This window comes from Podarcis pityusensis (assembly GCF_964106645.2).
Source record: "Podarcis pityusensis genome assembly, contig: HAP1_SCAFFOLD_70, whole genome shotgun sequence".
Taxonomy (NCBI): Eukaryota; Metazoa; Chordata; class Lepidosauria; order Squamata; family Lacertidae; genus Podarcis; species Podarcis pityusensis.
Window position 1 is genome coordinate 176804 of NW_028293322.1, and position 21830 is coordinate 198633.

Sequence of the window (21830 nt, forward strand, 5' to 3'; positions counted from 1 at the left end):
CCTTTCTAAAGATACGGTAATGCAGTACGCTTCATCTCCCTATAAAGCTGTGCTGGGGTAAGAACATTTCCTGGTGTTAGGAATATAAAAGGAATTAAAAAGTGGTCAAGCAGTGAGTTTTTCCCCTCCCTAAAATATACATGTGTGGACAAAGCTGATTTTTCAAACACACACACACTTATATTTCACAGTGCTATATATGAAGAGTGAGTTTAACAATCCTTTTTTCCAGGGAACTCTGGAAATTGTAGTTCTGCAAAGCAAAGCAGTGGCCTAAATGTAGCATTTTGTAGTTCCACAACAGCGATAGGAAAGCCAATGGACTCAAACTCTCTGAAGGATACACAGAACATGGTTAATACCAAAACTGGTAAGAGAACACAGCATGGAAATGCTTCTGAAGAGGCCCCTGTCCGTTTATTTATCTTCTGTTCAACAGCCCAGGTCTAGACAAACACCCACCTGCCCCAGGCAGCATGGCCATTGGTGAGGAATGATGGGAACTGAAGCCCAGCAAGATCTGCAGGGCCAAACATTCCCCATTCTTGCTCTGGAAGAAGTATTCATAAAAAAAAAGGGAACTCGTTTAACATCCACACATTGAGCTCTTTGACATCCGTCAATGATGCTCCATTTTTAGCCAACAATTCCCACAGAATGAAACAAATGTAATAGAATCGTAGACTTGGGAGACCAAGAGTCATCTATTTCCTGCAATGCAAGAATATCTTTGGGGCTTGATGGTTAAAGTTGTGATTCTGCTGAATGCAAAACGAGGATGACCCTTATCGTTAATTTGTCCTTATACTTTCAACTACTGCCCTGTTGTGATATCTGTTTTCACTAGGCTTTTATAACGCTTTGTAAATAAACCTTTCAGCCACCTGGAATGTTTGTTGTAGAACAAAAAACAGGCAGGATACTAGCATAATAGTATATGTAGCAGATTAAAACAGGAAGGTTGAAACCTCACCATTTTAGGACTATGCAACCACAACCACTTGCAAACTAGCGCAATGAAGCTCCATTAATACTGCTCTGAAAATCCAACGCAATCTGAACTATCATAGGTATGATTTATTTGTTACAGGGATTTCTACCTCACCTTTCAAATAAGATCCCAGAGATCTTGTCAAGAAGGAGAAAATTATTTTTAAAGCTGCTGTCCTATACCCACTTACCTGCAAGTAAGCCCCACTGAACTCAGTGGGACCTTTTGAGTAAAGATGTACAGAGTTGCACTGTTAAGGTATATCTTGAGTAGACCACAAAGTGCTTGGAAACAAGGGAAATCTGCAGTAGGAATTTTTTTGGGGGGCGGGGGAACTCCCAAAGTTAAAACTATTATAACAATGCTGTCTTTCATCAACTTTATTGGGGAATTTGTCTAGATTAGGAAGCTGCCTTACCCTGAACTGCAATATTGGTTCTTCTAGCTCAACACTGTCTACACTGACTGGCAGCAGATCCCCTGGGGATTCAACTTGCGGACTCCCTGCATGCAAGTAAGTGCTCTACTACTTCGCTGTAATATTACAGCCGCAAGCTGGACAGATTCTCAGTACTACATGCCACTAGGACCAGCTCTCCTAGTTTTACGAAAAGCAGGATTTCCAGGCAGTTTGATGGTTTTGCAAGCAGGAGGGTTTGTAGGCTGCATTAGGGAAGAGGGAGAGAAATAAAAACCTGGTCATTCCGTAAACTCAGTGAAACTCTAGTCCACCCACCCCAAAGAAAGCCACTCAACTCAAAAGTAAAATCCCATTAAATTCAAGGGCTGAAAGCTCAGTCCTGGCCCGCTGCCAGCCAGTGCAGACAACACTGAGCTAGATGGACCTAAGTAAGTGTCTGGGGCAGCTTCCTATCCATGGCCAGGTTAAGTAGCAGGCGCCACTAATCCTGGCTCAGGGCTTGCGCTCTGCACTGGCGCCGCAGCAACCGATTGTTTCGGTGTTCAAACTGCTATTAGGGGAACCAGGCCCGAGAGAGGCGCCCAGGAACCGAACTCTGGGTTCCCGGGGACGCGCGAAACGAGCGCTCTAACCTCTGCGCCACCCGCGGCAAAGCGCGGAACGCTGCGGTCTGGGGACACCTATGAAGGGGCGGGGAAGGCGCAGCCGCGCTCCCGTCGGGGGTTCCCACGGCAACACGCCGCCCCCGCCCCCAGCGCGCGCCCCCGCCCGTCACTTATCACGAAGGGGAGGGGAGAGGGAGAGAGAATCGCCAAACGCACCCGAGGACTTTTGACCTCCTCGCGCCCACCGTCGCTTCTCCCCCCCCCCCACCTCAGGTTGAAAAGCTCTCCTCAACCGCTCCGGTTCGCTTTATTCCCCCCCCCCCCACTCGCTCCCCCACCCCCTCCTCTCCCACCGCACCGCCACTTTAAACCCGGCTTCCTTAGGGCCGCTCCTCCTCTCCGCAGGGCGCCCGTCGAGAACCGCACTGCCGCCGCCGTCATCACCGCCGCCAATATGGCCGCTCTGAGGGAGCGAGCGGGCTCGGCTCTCGAAACCTTAAGGCCCTCCCTCTTCTCCCTCAGCTCCTTTCTGAGGCCGCGCCGCGCGGGGCTTCACGGGAGTTGTAGTGCCGCGAACGACCAGACGCGCCTGTAGTAGCCCGGGGCGGAACAGCGCCCCGGGACTACGTTTCCCAGCGACCCAAGGGACGCCTGCCCGGAGGGGCCAATGGGAAGGCTCTGTCTTTCCTTTTCCCCGCCCCCCCTCCGCCTCCGCCCCCTACCGAGCCACAGAAGGATGATGTAATTGCAAAGCGGCTGAAGGGCGGGGCGGTCCTTCTGCGCTGCAATTCATTGTGCCAGACCCAGATCGGTGTGCAGCCTCCTCCTCCCTCCCCCTGCTGTTGCTGCTTCCAGCAACCAGAGCAGCAGCAGCACCAGTGACTGAATCCCAAGCAAAAGGGGGCGGGAGTGGGTGGCTTGGTTGGTTGGGGAGGAAGCGGCGCACACACACGACCTTCTACAGTTTGCATCCCAAGGGAACTGCTTCGCAAGCTTTGCCCCGCTCATGTCTAATTAAGTGACTTGGTTTCCAACCTGGCCTCTTGGCTTATGTTCTTTGTAAAGGGCAGGGAGCAGCCGTCCCAAACCAGGTGAGTTGCGCGATGCTGTTTTAATTTTATTTAAAGCATTATTTTCCCTTCTTCATATCTATCATCTTGCTAGTCTGTCTAAAATCCGGAACGTGTTGTGGATGTATGCATCGGCGGCGGCGTGGGGAAGGGTTGGGGGGGGGTGGAAACACGCTTTGTCTCCTGGTTTCTCTCCCCTCCCTGCTGTTTGGATGCAACATCGCCCAAAGCAAAGTGATAATGATAATGAGCCGCCTCCTAACTCCGAAGATTATTGATGAGCCCCAGCAACAAAGCCTTGGAGTTGTCTGCAAACCCGGTGTTTCCCCATCCTCCTCCTCCTGTCTTTTCTTTTTCTTTTTGGGAAAGGAAAGGTTACATGTGCGGAATCCCTACAGAGACGGGCTTGCTTGCTGAATGCTTATCAGGCAGTGTTTCTGCCTGCCTCTCCTCTTTCTTCCCCTTTCCAGATGTTGGGGTGTGAGTGTCTGGGACGCTTGAAGCACCTAATTGTGGCATTGACTGAACATAGCCGGGTGTGTTCGTGTTTTGGGGGGCTGCGGTGGAGAGTCTTTGGCACGTTGAACAATTACTGGGTGCGAAAGAGATGATTTAATGCAAGCTTCGAAGACTTGAGTCAGCTCCCCATCACTCTTTCTGCCTCCTATTTTTGCAAGATCAGTAGAGGATATAAATGTATGTGTGTGTGTTTAAATGTCAGAAATGTTTACTATTGGAAATGGCTCTCGTCTTTTTTTTTTAAAGAAAAGATGGCATAAGCAATAGTCATAGGGGTAGGCGAGTGGTGTTTAAAATAGAGAAAAGATAATAGCCCTCCAGGAACCCCACGCCCTGGGTACATTTACTCAGAAGTAAGCTCCACTGAGTTTGATGGGGCTTAGGCTGCAGTCCTAAGCACCCTTCGACTTAGTGGAATTTACTTCTGAGCAAAGTGCATAGGATCACACTGTAATTTCCTATAGGGGAGGGTGCAGTCCTACTCTCATTTGGAAGTTTATCCTGTTGAATAAAATGGGACTTGCTTCCACCAACCGTATTTGAAAACATTGGTCTATAAGACATACTTTTGCATGCATGTATGGTAAGGCTGCGATCCTAAGCGTGCTTACTAAGAAGTAAGTTTCATTCAGCTTGGTGGGACTTGTTTCTGAGGAAGCCTGCATCCTATCCCACTACATAACCAATATGTTGCAGTGAGTATTCTCACCTCCCCCCAAAACTCAACCCAATCCCCACTCCTGTTTTTCCTTTTCTTTCTGATGGTTGCTAACAGGCTTGGAATCTCTCTCTCTCTGTGTTTTCAACTCTGTAAAAACTTTGGCCACACACTAACGACAAATTCCAAATGACCATATGCAAGCCATAAATTGTCAGCGAAGCGGCTGTACTGGTCCAGTTTTATTCTCTTGGCAACCAGAACGAGTCACTCACTGTTCTTAATGCTGCCAAGATGCTCAGAGAGATGGAAGGCCCTGGGAATGTCGGGAGAAATGCCTGATTGGCGAGGAGGAAAGCAAACATTGACACAGCAAGGACTTGGGCTGTTCTGCTCTTTCTCCTGGGATGACTGGCGTCTTAAAATAGTCTGAAAGATTCCTATTGGTCCTCTTCATTTTTTTCAGGAGCCATCCTCAGTTTTGCGAAGGTGGGTCTATGTAGCCTGAGCCTCTGAATGTCAACTTGGGAAGTAAGCATCACTGAGTTCAGCAAGTTTGCATAGCTTGCAGCTGTGTTTCAGATGCTTGGGCACCCTGATGAATAAAGTGCAGTCTTGTCAAAAGCCATACAAGTTGCAATACTTGCGTTTCTGATAAGGCTGAATTTTAGTTGAAGGGTCATCGTTGCTCACTCCCCCACCCCCAAATATTAATTTTGCGGACTGTGTGGGAATCTGCAAAACTAAATGTGACAGCTCTTTCTCTTCTTGAGGACTGAGAATCCAATGTGTGGGGAGGAGATTAGAAGAGGCAAGTCACCTTTCCCCCATCCCCAGTATGAAGTTGTGTGTGGGTAAGGGAGAATGAGTTAGGTCTGCTCAGCCCAGCAGCTTAACATATGACAAATCAGTGTCTTAGTCCCAGCCCTACTACATTATAACGATTGTGAGGGTTTATTATTCTAACTTGCAAGAACTCCTGACTGCACATTCTGTGCTACCACCGGCAGAAATATGCTGCGCCGCATATGCACTGCTCCATGCACTGGGAAGGAGTTTTAAAAACATTGCGTTCCCTGCATACAGCGTTGTTCCTTAGGGAAGGGCTTTTCTACAGCCTGCATGCAGGGTGAGTAGCACCTCTATCAGCCCCATCACTTGTTGTTCCAGTGCAATCCGAAGGGGCTTATTTCCAAATAAACCTTCTTCAGATTGAGCCGTCAGTGCATTTGAGATGCGCTGGCTGCAATGGGATTCTGCAGAACTGGCTCCAGGTTTCAGGGAGCTCTTGGCATAGTGCCCTCCGGTGGAACGCCTCATGTGTCATTAGCTTCCCCCTCACCTGGAGTGCTTCCCTGGCAGGGGTGGGCAGCCATGGCAATTTGGGCTGCTGCTTTTGAATTTCCCACAATGCTCCTTAATGCAGCATCAGTCATGGGCAATGTGGGAAATTAAAATGGCAGCTCCCCACATGCAGTTGTCCAGCTGGGATCAAAGGCGTCCTGCTGGGGCGCTAGGACCTGCCCAGGACGCTGCATCTTGTCACTGGCTCTGGAGCCCTTATCCTAACTTCAGCGCTCACAATTTATTTGGGAGCAATCATAGGTTTTTTGGGGGGGTTATATGCTGCCAGAGTATATGTTTCTTACGCAAACATATAATCTGGCAGCATAAAATCCCCAATAAACCAAAGGATTGCTCTCAGATAAGGATAGCTCAGCATGAGACTTTTAATCTCAGGGTTGTGGGTTTGAGCCTTACATTGGGTGAAAGATTCCTGCAGTGTGGGGGGTTGGACTAGATGACCCTCAGGGTCCCTTCCAATTCTGCAGTACTGTGGTTCCATGGTTTAAGTGTATTCTGGACTGTGGTTGGAAGAAAGCTCATTGACAAGCAGCAGGACTTTCTATTCAGTGCCCCACCCCAATAGCTACTGGGTTTACAATGCCTTTGGGGAGGGTGTTATGGGATTTGGCTAAAGAGTCAGGCAGTGGGGCTTGTGGCTTTTATTAAGAGACCCTTCCCTCCCCATCGCCTATAATTAATGCAATTGATGAAAGCACTATGTGGAAGAACAGTGGGATCCCAAGTTAAATCCCACTGATTTCAGCAGCTTGTCCAAGTAAAAGCATACAGAGGAGAAAAACTGGTGTGTGTGTGTGTGTGTGTGAGAGAGAGAGAGAGAGATAGTGTGAGTGTGATCTGTCTTAAGTGGTTTGTGGATTATAGGCCTGGCGTCATTGTGTTGGTTCCTGTACAGAGTTCCTTCCCTGGAAGGGAACGGCTCGAATTGAATCCATATGGCCGGCTAGCTGCATCTCCTCCGCCGCTACTGCATAGATTTGTTCCTGCGCTTCCCTTGTGTAACTGGCACTGTTTTGTCCTCTGGCAAACTTTCATTGGAATCGCATTGCCCTGCGTGACATGAGTTCAGGATGAACAATGAAACCCCCTGTTCCTTGAGATCAACGCGTTTGTAAACACTGACACAATGGCCACAAAAGCCGATATTGCAGCACATCCTATTTGATATCATTTTCTTTAATCTTGCGAGGGCCATTCCCTTCCCGAGGGATCGACATTCCTCAGCTCAACCGCCTTGCATTTATATTTTATCTGCTCTCTTTTCCTTCCTTTATTATTGTTGTCAAAGGAGAGCAACAATGCAGCGACAGCCCAGGTCCCTTCTGCTTTCCATAGATTTCTTTATTTCTTTTGTGCCTGGAATTGCTTCTTTTATTTTACCCTCCTCATCTTCTCCACCCCCACCCCTTTTTCTTGGCAAGTTGGGGGTAAAGAAATATGCAGTTTCCTGCACTGGCTATAAAAGCAGAGGTTTTTCTAGGAGTGGTTTGCCTTGGCCCAGAAGGACGAGCTTTGAAAGTTCAGCCTGATAAGTTTGTGCTGGGGGCTTCCTTGGTGAACTGGTGATATGTGAGCTATGAGAAAACTATGCAAGGACTTTAGGAAAAAGGGCGTGTTGGAGTCTCCAATCCAAACATAGCACTTTTGGAGCATATGTTGTTCATATAGTTGTTAAAGTCATTTGTGTTACTGTGGGCTTGTTCATTGTTGTTGCTGTTTTTATTTTTAATTGCCCTACAAACCATTGTTCCTAAGGTTTGGGCTGGGTGGGGTAACAATGCCATTATCCAAAATACAAATTGTAAACAATAACAACAACTCTTCATAGTTTCAGTTCTGTGCACCCTTACCGTGTTTTTCGCTCCATAGGATGCACCCGACCATAGGACGCACCTTGTTTTAGAGGGGGAGAGCAAGAAAAAAAAAATCTTCCCCTCTCTGCTCAGCGCCCCTTCAGCGAAGCGGCAGGAGAAATGGAGCCCCTTCCATTTCTCCTCCCGCTTCGCTGAAGGGGCGTTGCGTAGCTCTCCCTCTCTGCTGAAGCCAGGAGAGTCTTGCTCTCCTGGCTTCAGCAAAAGGAACCTGAAGCCTCCGGAGCATGGAGGAAGTGCTCCCTCTGTGCTTCGGAGGCTTCACGTTGCTATCGCTGAAGCCAAGGAGCCTGCATTTGCTCCATAGGATGCACACACATTTTCCCTTAATTTTTGGAGGGGGGAAAGTGCGTCCTATAGAGTGAAAAATACGGTAATTGGGGCAAATCACTTTTGGCCCCACCAAGTTCAATGTGATTTACCCCAAGTATAAGCATGCAAACTTAATTTTAATAATGGTGTTGTCACCCACCCACTGTAGCACTTTTCTGAGCTTTGCAGTCTAGTCCAATGCCCGTTTGTTCCAAACAGCCATTGGACTGGACTGCAAAGTTAAGCAAAGCACTGTGTTGCTGCAGGTAGTGCTTTATTCCAAGTGGAAAATCCACCCACTTAGATTCTGTAGAGAAGAAGAGCCTGTGCGGAAATAAGCTTTTGCAAGTGCAGCTGCCGTGGAGATACTTCTGGATGCTCATTTGGGCCCCATTGAATGGCACTTTGGGGTGTAGATGTGCTTCTCCATCTGGGCCTGCTGTTTATTGCAAGCTCATAGAGCTTGGTTAGAGACATGGGATTGCTGGTGATCTCCTTTATCTTAGGGCCATCTCAGTGATTTCAAGTGGGCAGCCAATTTGCAGAATGGACCCTTTCCAAGCTGCTTCAGAAGTCAGTTGAGCTGACCTACTGGGATTCAAACTAGCATGCCCACCCTGACATCTCAAAGACCAGACTCAGATAGCCTGATTCAATTATTTGTGGAACGGCCTATTAGTCTTTTATTTTCTACCACTAAATAATTAGTATGGCAGTATTTGCTCCTTTTGGAGGGCCTTTAAAGCAGGCATAGGCAAACTCGGCCCTCCAGATGTTTTAGGACTACAACTCCCATCATCCCTGACCACTGGTCCTGTTAGCTAAGGATGATGGGAGTTGTAGTCCCCAAAACACCTGGAGGGCCGAGTTTGCCTATGCCTGCTTTAAAGCGTTTGAGCAAAATGCAAAATATGTTATAAAGGATGGGCGGGGTGGGGTGAGAGCCTTTGCACTTCCTAAAGGTAGAGAGAGCTATAACTACAGACCCTCCAAGTGTCCCTATTTCCCCAGGACAGTCCCAGATTTACAGAAGCTGTCCTAGTTTCCGATTTGATTCTGAAAGGTCCCACTTTTCCTTAGAACGTCCCTATTTTCATCAAAGAAATATTGGAGGGTATGGTGTTAGGCAGTCACCAAGCCAAGGAGATAAGTAACTATACATACAACCTTTAGAAGACAGCTGTATAGGAAAGTTTTTTAATGTTTAATATTTTATTTTGTTTTTATACGTGTTGGAAGCCGCCCAGATTGGCTGGGGCAACCCAGTCAGATGGACAGGGTATGATGATGATTATTATTATTATGAAATAGGACGTCCCTATGTTCATCAAAGAAATGTTGGAGGGTATGTAACTATAGCCAGCAAAAAATACATGCAAGTCATAGAGCAAATATGTTTATAGTTTGCGTTTAAAAGATATCCCAGAAACTGAGTTGCCTAGGCATCTAAATGTGTTATTTTTCTTCTTCCCTGCACAGCACTAGCATATTGATTTTTGGTTATGAGACTGGGGAATAAAAGTTTTTTTTATTTTTTAAATCAGTTCTTATCATCTTATGTGCAAAATAAGATGGCTAGCCCTGATTAAAAAGCAGCCAGGAGATCCAGGACTAAATTCACTTTCAGTGAAACTAGAATGTTTGTGACATGGAACTGTTTGGCCAGCTAGGTTTAGACCGGGGAGGCCCTTTCCTATACAGCTGCCTGCTGGGTTGGTGGAACGTAGGTAGCAATCACACCATTGGTCCATCTAGATTAGTGTCGTCTACAGCACTAACTGTGGGACGCGGGTGGCGCTGTGGGTTAAACCACAGAGCCTAGGACTTGCCGATCAGAAGGTCGGCGGTTCGAACCCCCACGACGGAGTGAGCTCCCGTTGCTCGGCCCCAGTTCCTGCCAACCTAGCAGTTTGAAAGCACGTCAAAGTGGAAGTAGATAAATAGGTACTGCTCCGGCGGGAAGGTAAACGGCGTTTCCGTGCACTGCTCTGGTTCGCCAGAAGCAGCTTAGTCATGCTGGCCACATGGCCCGGAAGTTGTACGCTGGCTCCCTTGGCCAATAAAGCGAGATGAGCGCCGCAACCCCAGAGTCGGCCACGACTGGACCTAATGGTCAGGGGTCCCTTTACCTTTACAGCACTAACCGTCAGCAGATCTCCAGAGTTTCAGGCAGGGATCTCTTCCAGCTTGTTTCTGGAGATGCCGGGGACAGAATATGAGGCCTTTCTGCATCCAATGTAGATGTTCTACTGCTGAACTACATCTGTTCCCCATCAGTTCTAAGGCTTGCTTCATCTTCTGAGATGATTGTTGGGTGGGATGGAAGCTGTATGTTGATCTATATCATAGAATCATAGAGTTGGGACAGATCATCTAGTCCAACCCCCTGCAATGCAGTTGTCCCATACAGGGATTGAACTTGCAACCTTGGCGTTGTCAGCACCATGCTCTTACCAACTGAGCTATCCAGGCTGATATAAGCCGCTGCACGTGAAGCCAGAGATTCTAGCCCTGTAGGTTTCTGTACCTGACTAACACATCAACTACTCACACTGTAAGCAAATTAACAGACAAGCAGTTTGGAAATAAATGTGGGAATTAGCAGCACCCTGGAGGATTCTGCGGTGGCCTTTCTTGATGAATAAGGAGTCTTCTTTGTTGTGCTGCCTCCTTTTAGTGCAATGATTTAAATGGCGAAACGATCCCTTTGCAGTAACTGTACCTTGTTGACAATCCTATGTAATTTTAACTGAAACAGGGGTTGCGGACTGCCTGTTTTGTTCAAGTGGCATAATGGGAAAGTTAAGCTATATGTAAGGTCTAATTTTGTCACTCACTGCCAGCACTGGGTTGTAGGCTTCAGCAGCAAGAACTAACATGAGCACCTGCTGGATTTTGGGGTGACGGGGCTGGCACTGGAGCTGTTGGCCTGAGGTTCATGCAGAACATTCATGGTTTGGGGTCTATGCTGCAGTGTCCTGAAGTGAGCAGGAGGCAGCTGCACGGAGATGGTCAGCCAGACAGGCATGGCTTAAAATAGGCCATTGGCACAGGCAACACCGCAGCCGTGACCTGGGAGTATTTATGGCTCAGCTAGGTTAGGGAAGGCCGTAGGCTGTCTGGTGAGGACCAGAGCAGGATAGTCCCACCCCTATTTATTCACTTGTCTGAGAAAACGTTTGGTCTGCTTAATACTAGGAGGGAAAGACTCTAAGCAGTGTACATATAAACTATAGAAATAGCATAAAATCATTAAAAACGTCAGGAGAATATTGGAAATGCAGAGGCACAGAATCCAGGGGATCAGGGAAGTCTGAGCACAGTCATGTTTTCAAGAGGAGATAAGTAGTCTTCAAGAACGTGCTGTAAGGAATGCCAAAATGCAGTCCATACACAACCTGCTCCAAATCCTATTGCTAGTCATAATGGCCGTATTGACCTCCAGGCTTGGGTAGTTTAAAATGTGTGCAATCTGTCCTTGATATACCCGCCTAAACATTTCACCCTCCAGAGGTTGTTGAGCTACAGTTCCCATCAGCCCCTGCAAGCATGGCCGATGGCTTGGGATGATGGGAGTCCAGCAACATCTGGAGGACCAAAGCTTCCCCACACATGTCCTGAAAGGACCTGGGGCTTTAGAGCTCAGCACCAGCGTTGGCTGCAAGTTTGTTTCTGAAGATGCCAACAGTTTTTCTCCTACGCGGCAGACACGGTTTGAGCTGATTGCACTTGGTGAACTGTGTTTAAAGGCACTTCCAAGTGAAGCACTGTAATTGGATGTAGCAAGTTTGTGAGTCACTGATGGAATTTGCCTCAGATGGGAGAGAAATGGTGTGTTCGTGAGGGAGTGGGTGATGCATATTGGGGGCATAGTTGTCAACTTTTCCCTTTTCTCGTGAGGAATCCTATTCGGAATAAGGGAATTTCCCTTAAAAAATGGGAAACGTTGACAGCTATGATGGGGGGGGGTGTTGGTTGGGCAAAGGGGTAGGTGGGGCCAGCGAGCGGAGCCCTTAGTGTGGGGCATGCGTGTAAAATCTTGGTGCAGTGGTTAACCACTGCTTCTTTCAAGGGGCCTTTAAATATGATGAACTTTATGATTAGTTGTGTTCAGTGCCTTGGGAAATCATCTGAAGCAGAGAACAAAGGACAAAGTACTTGCAGAGCGCCATATTTTTTGCATTAGCATAGGAAAGGGTGCCCTGAGTTCATTTTTTCCTCCCATCCTTCTCAACAGTTCATGAAATTTCATCCTGCAGTAAATAAGCAGTTCAGTTAGTGGTGCAACTGTGTTGACACGAAGTGAACACTTTAGTTTTATTTGTAGCAACGCCTGCAGTTCTAATAGCTGAGCTTTCTGCTTTAACACTTTCTTTCTTTCTCCCTAACAAGCTTGGCGTTATTCACCAACTGAGCTATCCCTGGTCATTCAAAATAGGAAGAGTCTTTCTGGTAGTTCTCCCATCCTGTGGGTCAGGGGTAGGGAACCTGCAACCCATGGGCCAGATCAGGCCCGTCAAGGTGTTTGGGATGGTCTGCCCACCCCTTTGTAGTTGTGCCTCTTCCTTTCCTTGCAAAGAGACCTCCACTTCCTCTTGTGCACTGGCATCGCTAACAGATTGACATGCTCTGGAAACAGAAAGGGCAAGGATGGGTAAGCAAGAGGAAGAAGAGGAGATTTTGCAAGGTTAGAATGGAAGACGTGGTTCTCTGAAATTTACACCCATTGGTTCCACTCCTACCCCCTGGAGCAACAATGCAAATCTGCCTCCTCTTCTATGTGGAATCCTTTTAGGTATTTGGAGGTAGCTATCTTGCCTCTCCTGAATGTTCTCTTCTCCCTGCTAAATGTACTCTTTCAGCTGTGTTTTGTAGGACTTGGTTTGCACACCCCTTACCATTCTGGTATCTCTCCTTTGAACACACTCCAGTTTGTCAATCTCCTCCTAAAAATGTGGCATCTAGAACGAGACACAGTACCCAGAGTGTCTCAGGAACTGTAGTTTGTGAAATGGTGTGCTGTTTGGTGTCTTAGGGCTCACTGATGCCAGTGTTTGAAATTAGACACGCACCAGGTGCATTTTGCACCCTGGCTATCGTCCCCTTGCAAGCCAAGTGAAGATGCCCGGGCACCATCCCTGCATGCCTGGGGATCACTGGATCTTGATTGTTTTAACACACTAATACCACATCCTGTAGAATTCTATCAGTTATATTTTATCTGCACAATCAGAATGAATTTCAGGGACCAAAAACCTTTTTCCTGTACATTCTGAGCGGGAGCAGTCACCATTAAGAAAAAGAGGCTGGAATAGGCCAATATATATGTGGACTGTCCTGCTATCAAGTGACCTTTCTTTTTTAAGTTCCCAAAGTTCTTAACCTAGCTCATGGTTGTCATCTGAACTAGCCAACTGCTTTTAACTGATAATCACAGTCGGTCCATCATTGCAGTTAAGTCTGCAACAGGGAAATGCATGTATTGGGTCCTCCTGATGGCATTTGAGATTGAATTCATTTTCTTCTCCTTCCGCCATGCTGTTCCTGTGGCCTCCCTGCTGCTTCTTCTTTTTAAATAATCTTTTTAAAGAACCCAAACTTTTTGTGCTGCTTGCAGTCAGCAATTGCGACCACGCTTCAGCAGAGCAAATCTGTTGAGTAAGGCTGTGCTGTTTGTACATAGTTACTCCCCGCTGTGCTTTTTCAAACAGAACAGGTGAGGGAGGTCACACTTTTAACAGTTGTGGTTCCTTGTCATGAATTGCTTGAGTGCCCTGTGAAACGTTTTTTTGGCAGCAGAACCAGGAGGCCTAACTGCACCTCTGTTACATACAGCAGAGCTGCAGCTGGGCACCTTATCAAGTGGAAGACCTGGTTTTGTTTACTTTTTGTTTCTGGCACATCCGCTATCTGTCGGTGAAAACTGGCTCCAAGTTATGGTACATGAACTTGCCTATTACTTACAGGCCAGGAAATAGCAGACATGCCCCCAGGGAGCCGTCTCGCACCCATCAGACCCAATCCACTTCCTAATGAACCAGCCATCTGATAAGTGTCCATCTAAATGGATGTCATTAAGAAACTTCCCTCTCCTGATAGAACCATTTGCCTTGAGTCATTAACAACTCTTACCATCCCCATTGGCTGGGCCAGGAGCAGCTTGTGATGTGGAAACCCCAGTTAAAAAGCAAAGGAAGCCAGATTGCCCCCTCCCCACAAATGACCATATTATTGCAATACTTTGACCAGCTGAATATTCACAAAATTATGTGCAAGCTTTTGAGTTCTCCAGAACTCTTCGCATAGCTGTCAACTTTCAGATTTGAAAATAAGGGATCAGCAGCCTCACCTGTCCCGGGGACAGTCTACGGGATCTCTAACAATCCGGGATAGCAGCAGGAAGCAGCGGAAAACGGCACTGGAATAAGGGAATTTCCCACAAAAACCAGGGAAGGTTGACAGCTATGTCTTCGTCAGGCTAGGCAGTAAACAAAGGGGGGAAAGCAGGGGAAGAGAAGTTTATTAGTGCTTGTATGCCTATCATATTTACACGATGGCACAAGTGACTACCTGCCAGACTAGCTGGTATGTGTCATATTTGCATGGCGCAATAGATATCTGTCCTCTCCCCTCTTTTCTTGGTGAAGAGTTCTGGAGAACTCAAAAGCTTGCGCATGATTTAGTGACCTTTTAATTAGCCAAATAACAGTATTGCACTGATATAAATGTTTAAACCCCAGTTGGTAATGCCTGAGGGCAGAGTCAGAAATTGGTCAACCTAAGAAGATGTTGTCCACCATGATCCAGGTTTAAATAAGCGCATGATGATAGTATAATGATTTTTAATATAAAAAATCTAGTCGCTTCTATAGAGCGTGTACAGCTACAATCAGTGCAGAGCCACTGTAGAGCTAGATGGACCAACGGTTTGAGACAGCTTTGTAGACTCAAAATCGGAAGAAGTCCGGCTGCCAATTAGCTACCAGGCTAGGTTTAGGGTGCCGGTTTTGGCATATAAAGCCCTATGTTTGGGACCAGGATACCTGAAAGACCATCTCGTACATCCCATTGATCACTGCACCCTGCAGGTGAGGGCTTCCGTCAGGTACCATCTTACCTAGAGGACCCTTTAGTGTTGTGATACCTACCCTTTGAAATTCTGCTCCCCTTGAATATTAGCCAGGCGCCGTCTCTGTTGCTGTTTCGGTGCCCCACTAAAGACCTTCCTCTTTTCCACAAGCCTTTTCGGTCGAGATTTATCCCAGTCTGCAGCTGCCTTGGAATTGTTTTTGGATGTTTTAAACCAGGGGTCAGCAACCTTTTTCAGCTATGGGCCGGTCCACCATCCCTCAGACCATGTGGTGGGCAAGGCTATATTTTGGGGGGGAAATAATGAACAAATTCTTATGCCCTGCAAATAAGCCAGAGATGCATTTTAAATAAAATGACACATTCTACTCATGCAAAAACACCAGGCAGGCCCCACAAATAACCCAGAGATGCATTTTCAATAAAAGGACACATTCTACTCATGTAAAAACACGCTGATTCCCGGACCGTCTGTGGGCCGGATTGAGAAGGCGATTAGGTTGCCTACCCCTATTTTAAACAGTTTTTAATAATTGAATTTATACCATGCCCTTCCTCCCAGAGGAGTCCAGTGTGTTTGCCTTCCTGGACCCCTTTTCAGAAGGGAAGGTGGGGGATATAAAATAAGTTAAGTAAGTAGTTTTTGCCTGGCAAGGGTTTGAAGGAACAGAAGCAACTGGGAGGGTGAAAGAATTGGGATTCCACATGTGTCTCATCCTGCCCATTTCTTCTCTCCCCCTAAACCCATCCTGCCAATGGAAGTTGACAGCTCTCAATTTTGATGCGCGAGGCAGCCAGCTGGGAGAGGCCTGGTGTTCGCAGGGCTGCCTGGTTCTGGCGGGGGCCGGAGTAGCAGCTCTCTGGCCGGATCTTTGATTCTCTGTTCTCTGGGGTTGCAATTTAGCTGCTGCAGGAGCCGTCACGTGGTCCCGCTCCGTGTGGAATATATCGTTGGGCCGGTCTCCTGCCCCTTGAGCGGCAGGCGAAAGATGGGGAGCGGAGAGTGATTGTGTTTGCAGCACAAAGAGGGAAATCAAGAAATGGGCCGAGGAGCAGGGAGGACGTGGGAGAAAAGCTAACAAGCAGCAAGCTGCACCCAGCTCCAGGGTTTTGTGGGGTGGGGGTGGCGGGCTGTATTTATTTAAGAAATTTATATGCTTCCCATTGTTCCAGAGGCCGCAAAAGGCAGTTTGCAGTATGGTGATTTAGTAAAACATGAGTTGCTTTGGGAGCAGAGGCAGGATATAAATTCTGCTAATAATGGGAATGATAAACATAGGGTTGTGTTATACGTAAATTCAGCTCAGAGTAGACCCATTGAAATAAAAGGACGTGAGTTCATCCTGCTGATTCATTTCGACAGCTATCCTGTGACTGGAGACGGCTCTCCATAACTCAAATAAAATTCAAACATTTAAAACACTTTTCATAAATACAGTTTGTAATAACGTGCAACACATAATAAGCACTTTTGGCAAGGTCTTGTTGGGGAACCTTTGTCCCCTGATTTTCTACTGTCAAGGTTGTTACTAGTATATTTATATCCTGCTTTCCCCCCAGATGGAGACTCAAGGGGGCTTTAGCTGGGGCGGGGGCAGGTTCTGTGGGATGTGTCTTTTATTTGTATAGATATGGTTCTTGGGTTTTATTTTTCATCTGTATTGCAGTTGGCATTAGTGTTGGCAGTTGTGTTTGTAAAGTCACTTTAGGTCACTTTGTTGTGAGCTGTCCCTCCAAAGGGGAGGCCAACAAATTCTGAAAAGAAATATTCTCTCTCATGTGCTGCTTAGCTTGGGAAGCACAGCTCTGGTTTCTAGTAGAAGGAATAGGATCTTGCAGCCTGGTGTGTGGGTTTATTTTTATTTTTTTTAAAAGAAAAATTGGTTTTCCATTCACATGCTTCTAGCACTGTGGGTTCTTGTAAGCCTCTTCTGATTATTCAGCAATATTGTCCCATTACGGCTTTGAAACCTCATTTCGGCACAATCTTTTCAGCCTCGGGGTTTTCACATGCCATGAAAGCACAAGACAGTTTATTACATGTTTCTGTGCATCTGGGGAAGGTCTCCCCCCCCCCTATTTTTTTCCTTTCCGGGGCAGGCTGTAGCTATTGAATTTCAAGCAGTCCTGCATGAAGTCTAACTGATCCAGGAGAAAGAAGAGAAGCCTGTGTGTGTGTGTGTGTGTGTGTGTGTGTGTAACTATTTAGGAAGGAGAGGTTTTGAGCCTTGAGGATCACCTTTCAGCATGAAGCCAGATTTTATTCGTTTATTGATGTCTTATCCCTCTCTGCCAGGCATGTATGGGGTGTTAGGGGAGGGGCAGTACCCCTGATGGGGGACACGTCGTGCTCCTTCTGGGGTAGTTTGCCGGGTCCCCATGCTGCACACAGCTCTCTCTTGCGGCTCCTGGAAGCTGTCAGCATGTGACAGCGGCCGTACCCCAGGAACAGCTTCTAAAAAAGGTAAAGGAACCCTGACCGTTAAGTCCAGTCGCGGACGACTCTGGGGTTGCGGCGCTCATCTCGCTTTACTGACCGAGGGAGCCGACGTTTGTCCGCAGACAGTTTTTCTGGGTCATGTGGCCAGCATGACTAAGCTGCTTCTGGCGAACCAGAGCAGCGCACGGAACACCGTTTACCTTCCCGCCGGAGCGGTATCTATTTATCTACTTGCACTTTGACGTGCTTTCGAACTGCTAGGTTGGCAGAAGCAGGGACCAAACAATGGGAGCTCACCCCGTTGTGGGGATTCAAACCGCGACCTCCTGATTAGCATGTCCTAGGCTCTGTGGTTTAGACCCCAGCTAAACTAGGTGAGGGTAGCTGAAGGGTCTCAAACCCTTAGTGAGTTAGCGGTTTCCCTTGCTTGTGAAGACAGGCTTCAGTGGATGGAGCAGATGAGATCTGTAGTGGGTCCAGTGGTCAATAAGACAGTTTCTGCAAACTGTGGCAAGAGAAACTGATGGACTATGCGGAATTGGCGGAATTGACACACAAACTACGTGATAAGGACAACTGTGACTTTAAAGAAGAATGGGAACCTTTTACAAAGTATTTAAAGAAACAACAAAATGAACTGGACTCCTTGGCAGGTTTTGAATAAACATTCACAAATTTTTCTTTATTGGCAATATATAGATAGATAAATCAAGGATTTATACATTTTTATAATATGCAGAGAACAATATTGTTGAGAAATCAGAAAGAGGAGCTGAGGGAAGTCTAGGGGGTGGGCCTTTCTTTCTTTGGGGAGGGGGAAAGGGAAAAAGGAGGGGGGGAAAGAGGATGATGATGTATTTTTGATAATTCTTATGTTGAAATTCCTAATAATTTTTTATTTTATTTTTTTAAAAAAGACCGTTTCTGCACATGCTGTAGAAGGAAGTGGGGGGCAGATGCAGCTCGCCCCCCTGTCATGGGAGCCCATTTTAGAGAAGGGAAACTCTGACCCTAAACCTCCACTGCCTTGCGGGAGATCTTTGGTAGAAGTAAAGGCCAAGGTGTAAACCCTACACAAATGCGGTGGAGTCCATAAGATGGTTGGGTGGCGTCTTGTGCGCCTCCTTCCAGCAACTCCTGCAGCCAAGCTGGTGCCAAACGTCTTGCTCTGCTTTCCTTTGGACCAAGGTCGAGAGGGGGGTCTTGTCGTCTGGGCAGCCCTGGACCTCCATACACACTGCCCAGGCTTGTGCCCCAGGGAGGTCACTTGGGTGCTGCTAATACAGCAGTTTGACGTCACCCCCAGAGGCACACTCCGTTGTCTCTTGAGACAGATACCAACAGTCCCTCTCTGCCTCCTCTCGGGGCAGTGCTCCTGGGTCTCTTGAGGTCTAGATTCAGGTTTCCAGAACCTCCTTGCTAAAGTGTCCCACTATTGGGCTGCCTGGCCTTTGCCTCACCTGGCAGCAGCAGGCCTCTGTTTAAATTTCCCATTATGCCCTAAGCTCAGCTGATTTCAAACCGTGCGCTGTTGTGAAGTCAGGCCATTGACAGGTTGGCAGCCCTGCCTGCCTCTCAGATTTTGTCAGCAGAGGCGATGGGCGTGAGGAGGGGAAAGAGAAGCATCTGGCCAGCAGGCAGGATTCAAATTCCCACAATGCCCCAGAGCAACACTATGCCCACGGCATTGTGGGAAATCAAAATGGCCATGTGCTGCTGCTGTTGCTGCTGCTGCTGCTGCCATCAGGTTGCAGGAAGGTGCAAGGGACTGATATCAGGCACAGCTGGTTGGCTGGAGTGCTGCACAGGAGCGCTGCAAAATTTTGTTGCAGGCCTACTGGTCACTACAGCTGCCAGGAACAGTGACCATTAGGTTGGCTGAAAACAACATGCTGGTTTAGGTGGACTGTGTATCTGAACCAGCAAAGCAGGCTCTCTCACCCAGATTCTTAAACCCACAAAACCATTTTTATTTTTTTTACCGAAGAGAGATTGTGGTATCTATCTCCAAGGCAGTGCCTGGTTTTTTCCCTTTTTATCAGAAGGACTCCTTCCAAGTCCCTTAAAACTTATGGTCTGTAGCAGAACTGGGATTAGACGTTGATGCCAGCCTTGATTTCTGCTTCCTAGAGCAGCGTGTGAGCCATGAAATGCTGCACGTTCCCTGTGTGCCAGAATGCAGTTGCATTAACACCTGTGCGTTTAATAGAGCTCTGCGGAGAAAAATTCCCCAGGGGGGTTGTCCTGCTTGAGGAGGCTTGCTTGCTCTGCGCTGGGCAGAGGCATAAAATAAGCTCCGCCATGCATCCTAATTAAAGGGCCCGAGTCTGCTCCTTTTGAAGCCAGCGACATAATCAGACCAAGGACACTGAGCTAACACCTGCCACCCTATATTGCTGCCTATAAAATGCAACTCGCACCCACAGGATTGGTAATGTGCTGGGTTTTGCCATCGAGGCATCAATTTTGTATGTCTTGGAAGGAGGGGAAAATCCATTTTTCTTATCTTCCCAATCTCTCACCCTGCCCCCTCTTGTTCTTATTCTTTCTTCCTCGTTTTTAGTATCTGTTTGCATTGCAAGTCTGCACGAAGGAACTTTGGCTTTGAAATGAAAATACAGCCATTTATTTCAATTCAAAGGAAGTGACCACAAATCCCTTCCTTCACTCATTCACCACAGGCAAGCCTCTCTCCCTTCTCTTTTGTCTGCTGTCTGGGGATAAAACTGACCTTCCTCACAGGGCTGTTGTGGAAGATTGATGGGCGGGTTAAAAAGTAGGTGGGGGGGGTTGTCTAGGGGGCATGGGGGCACACATGCAATTGTCCCTTCTAACATCCCTGCCCTGCATGCAAACTCCTAACCTTCTTGGCCCGAAAGGGTCTTCTCAGAATGTTCATCTGAGTTCATTTGGAAGCTCCTTTCCAACCTTCATGATTCCATGTGCCAATATCTTCTGTGAGAGTAATGTGTGCCTGACTCCACAGCTGTCTTCACACATTCACTTTGAACATGTATGTGTGTGTAGAGGGCTTTGCTTCTCTGCATATCTGCTCACAATTAAGCCTCCTTTCCAGCTGTTGGCTGGGAGGTCCTGTTGAGCAAGAATGCCTGGAGGGGAATTCTAAGCACATTGGGCTGGATGCACTTATGAGCCTCTCTCTGTACCTGAGCACCCCCGTCATGCTGGTTTCCTGATTGCGGGGAACGTTCAGACTTTTCTGCTCAATCTGGGGAGGTTGGTAGTGCAGGGGGCAGGCTGGCATGTGTGTGGGGACATTTGGGGTAGGGCTGGTGTCTGGGGTCCTACACCACATGCTTTGACATACTACCATAGCTCTGTTCCTGAGCAGAGCATTGCCATAGTGTGTGCTGTCAAATACAGCAGTTCTTTCCAAGGATATCAGGACAAAAGGATTGAGGAGGTGGAAGGGGAACCAAAATAGTTTTATTAACAAATAAACAGCCGGCATACAAAGCATAACATAAAACATACCCAACAGGGGCTACCCAATCTTCCCTTCAGCTGCCTGGAGCCCCAGGTAGAGCAGCAGGAGAAAGACCCTGCCCATCGGTCTCCCAGCATCAGGTCCTTTGATCTGGGCAGAAGCTCCCCAGGCCCCTCCCACCTATGGCTTTTATAGCCTGCCTTGATGTAATCAAGTGCACCTGGCATTACGCATGATTAGCCCAGGACCCTGAGATGGAATTAATACAGAGCGGCTGACAGTCGCCCACTACCTGCAGCTGGGCATCCAGCCAGCACTTGCAACCCGGAAGAACCCAAGAAACTCCCGACAGGTGTGCGAAACACAAGAATCAAACTGGGGGTGTTAAAGGGAAAGGGACATGCCACCTAACTCCTCGAAATACAGTTGTCTTCCGCATTTCCACTACATTGTGTCACTTGTATCTTGAAGCCGATGCTGGAGAATGTGGATTCAGCATTTAAGTTGAAATGTGACTGCATTTGCTTGCACTCTTCCATAGCTACTCTTGCCCCTCCTGTTCCTCTCTGCTCTTTGTTGTTTCCCCCTAAGATTGTAAACTCCTTGAGGGCAGACAGCTTTTTGTATGCACACAAAACTTTGCCAACAACCCAGAATGCTTTGCATATTGACTGCGAGTGAGATTTGTATGTCAATAGTTCTGGCACTACCTTGTCCACAAAGATGCAGATGTTTTCTTGCTTTGGCTTTGCCCGCTAACAAGGAACATCTGCACAGCTTGCGGCCCACCAAGCGAGACAAGTCCACCACCCACAAATGGTGACCCAGAGGCTGTTTTTCCTGTCTGCTTTGGATTTCTAAAATCAGGATTGCAGGGGAGGAGGTGTTGGCAAGCACCTGGCCAGTCAAAACTGTGTGCACGCCTTGGTGCATCACAAATTATGGTAGCCCACTTTAAGAGTCTAGCATTCAGCAGCACAATCCTATATTACATTACTTTCTGAAGACACCACACATTGAAAACATCCCGATACAGGGCTG

At 47.5% G+C, this 21830-nt stretch overlaps 1 protein-coding gene across 1 annotated transcript in view; it reads left to right on the forward strand.

Annotated features, from left to right (window-relative positions):
- Window positions 1-2372: 2372 nt before the first annotated feature.
- The window catches only part of RAB30 (RAB30, member RAS oncogene family), a 40906-nt gene continuing 21448 nt past the window's right edge, over window positions 2373-21830 (forward strand). Inside the window, exon 1 of the mRNA XM_081024414.1 lies at window positions 2373-3108. The gene's annotated coding sequence lies outside the window, so the exon portion shown is untranslated. The remainder of the gene's footprint in view (window positions 3109-21830) is intronic.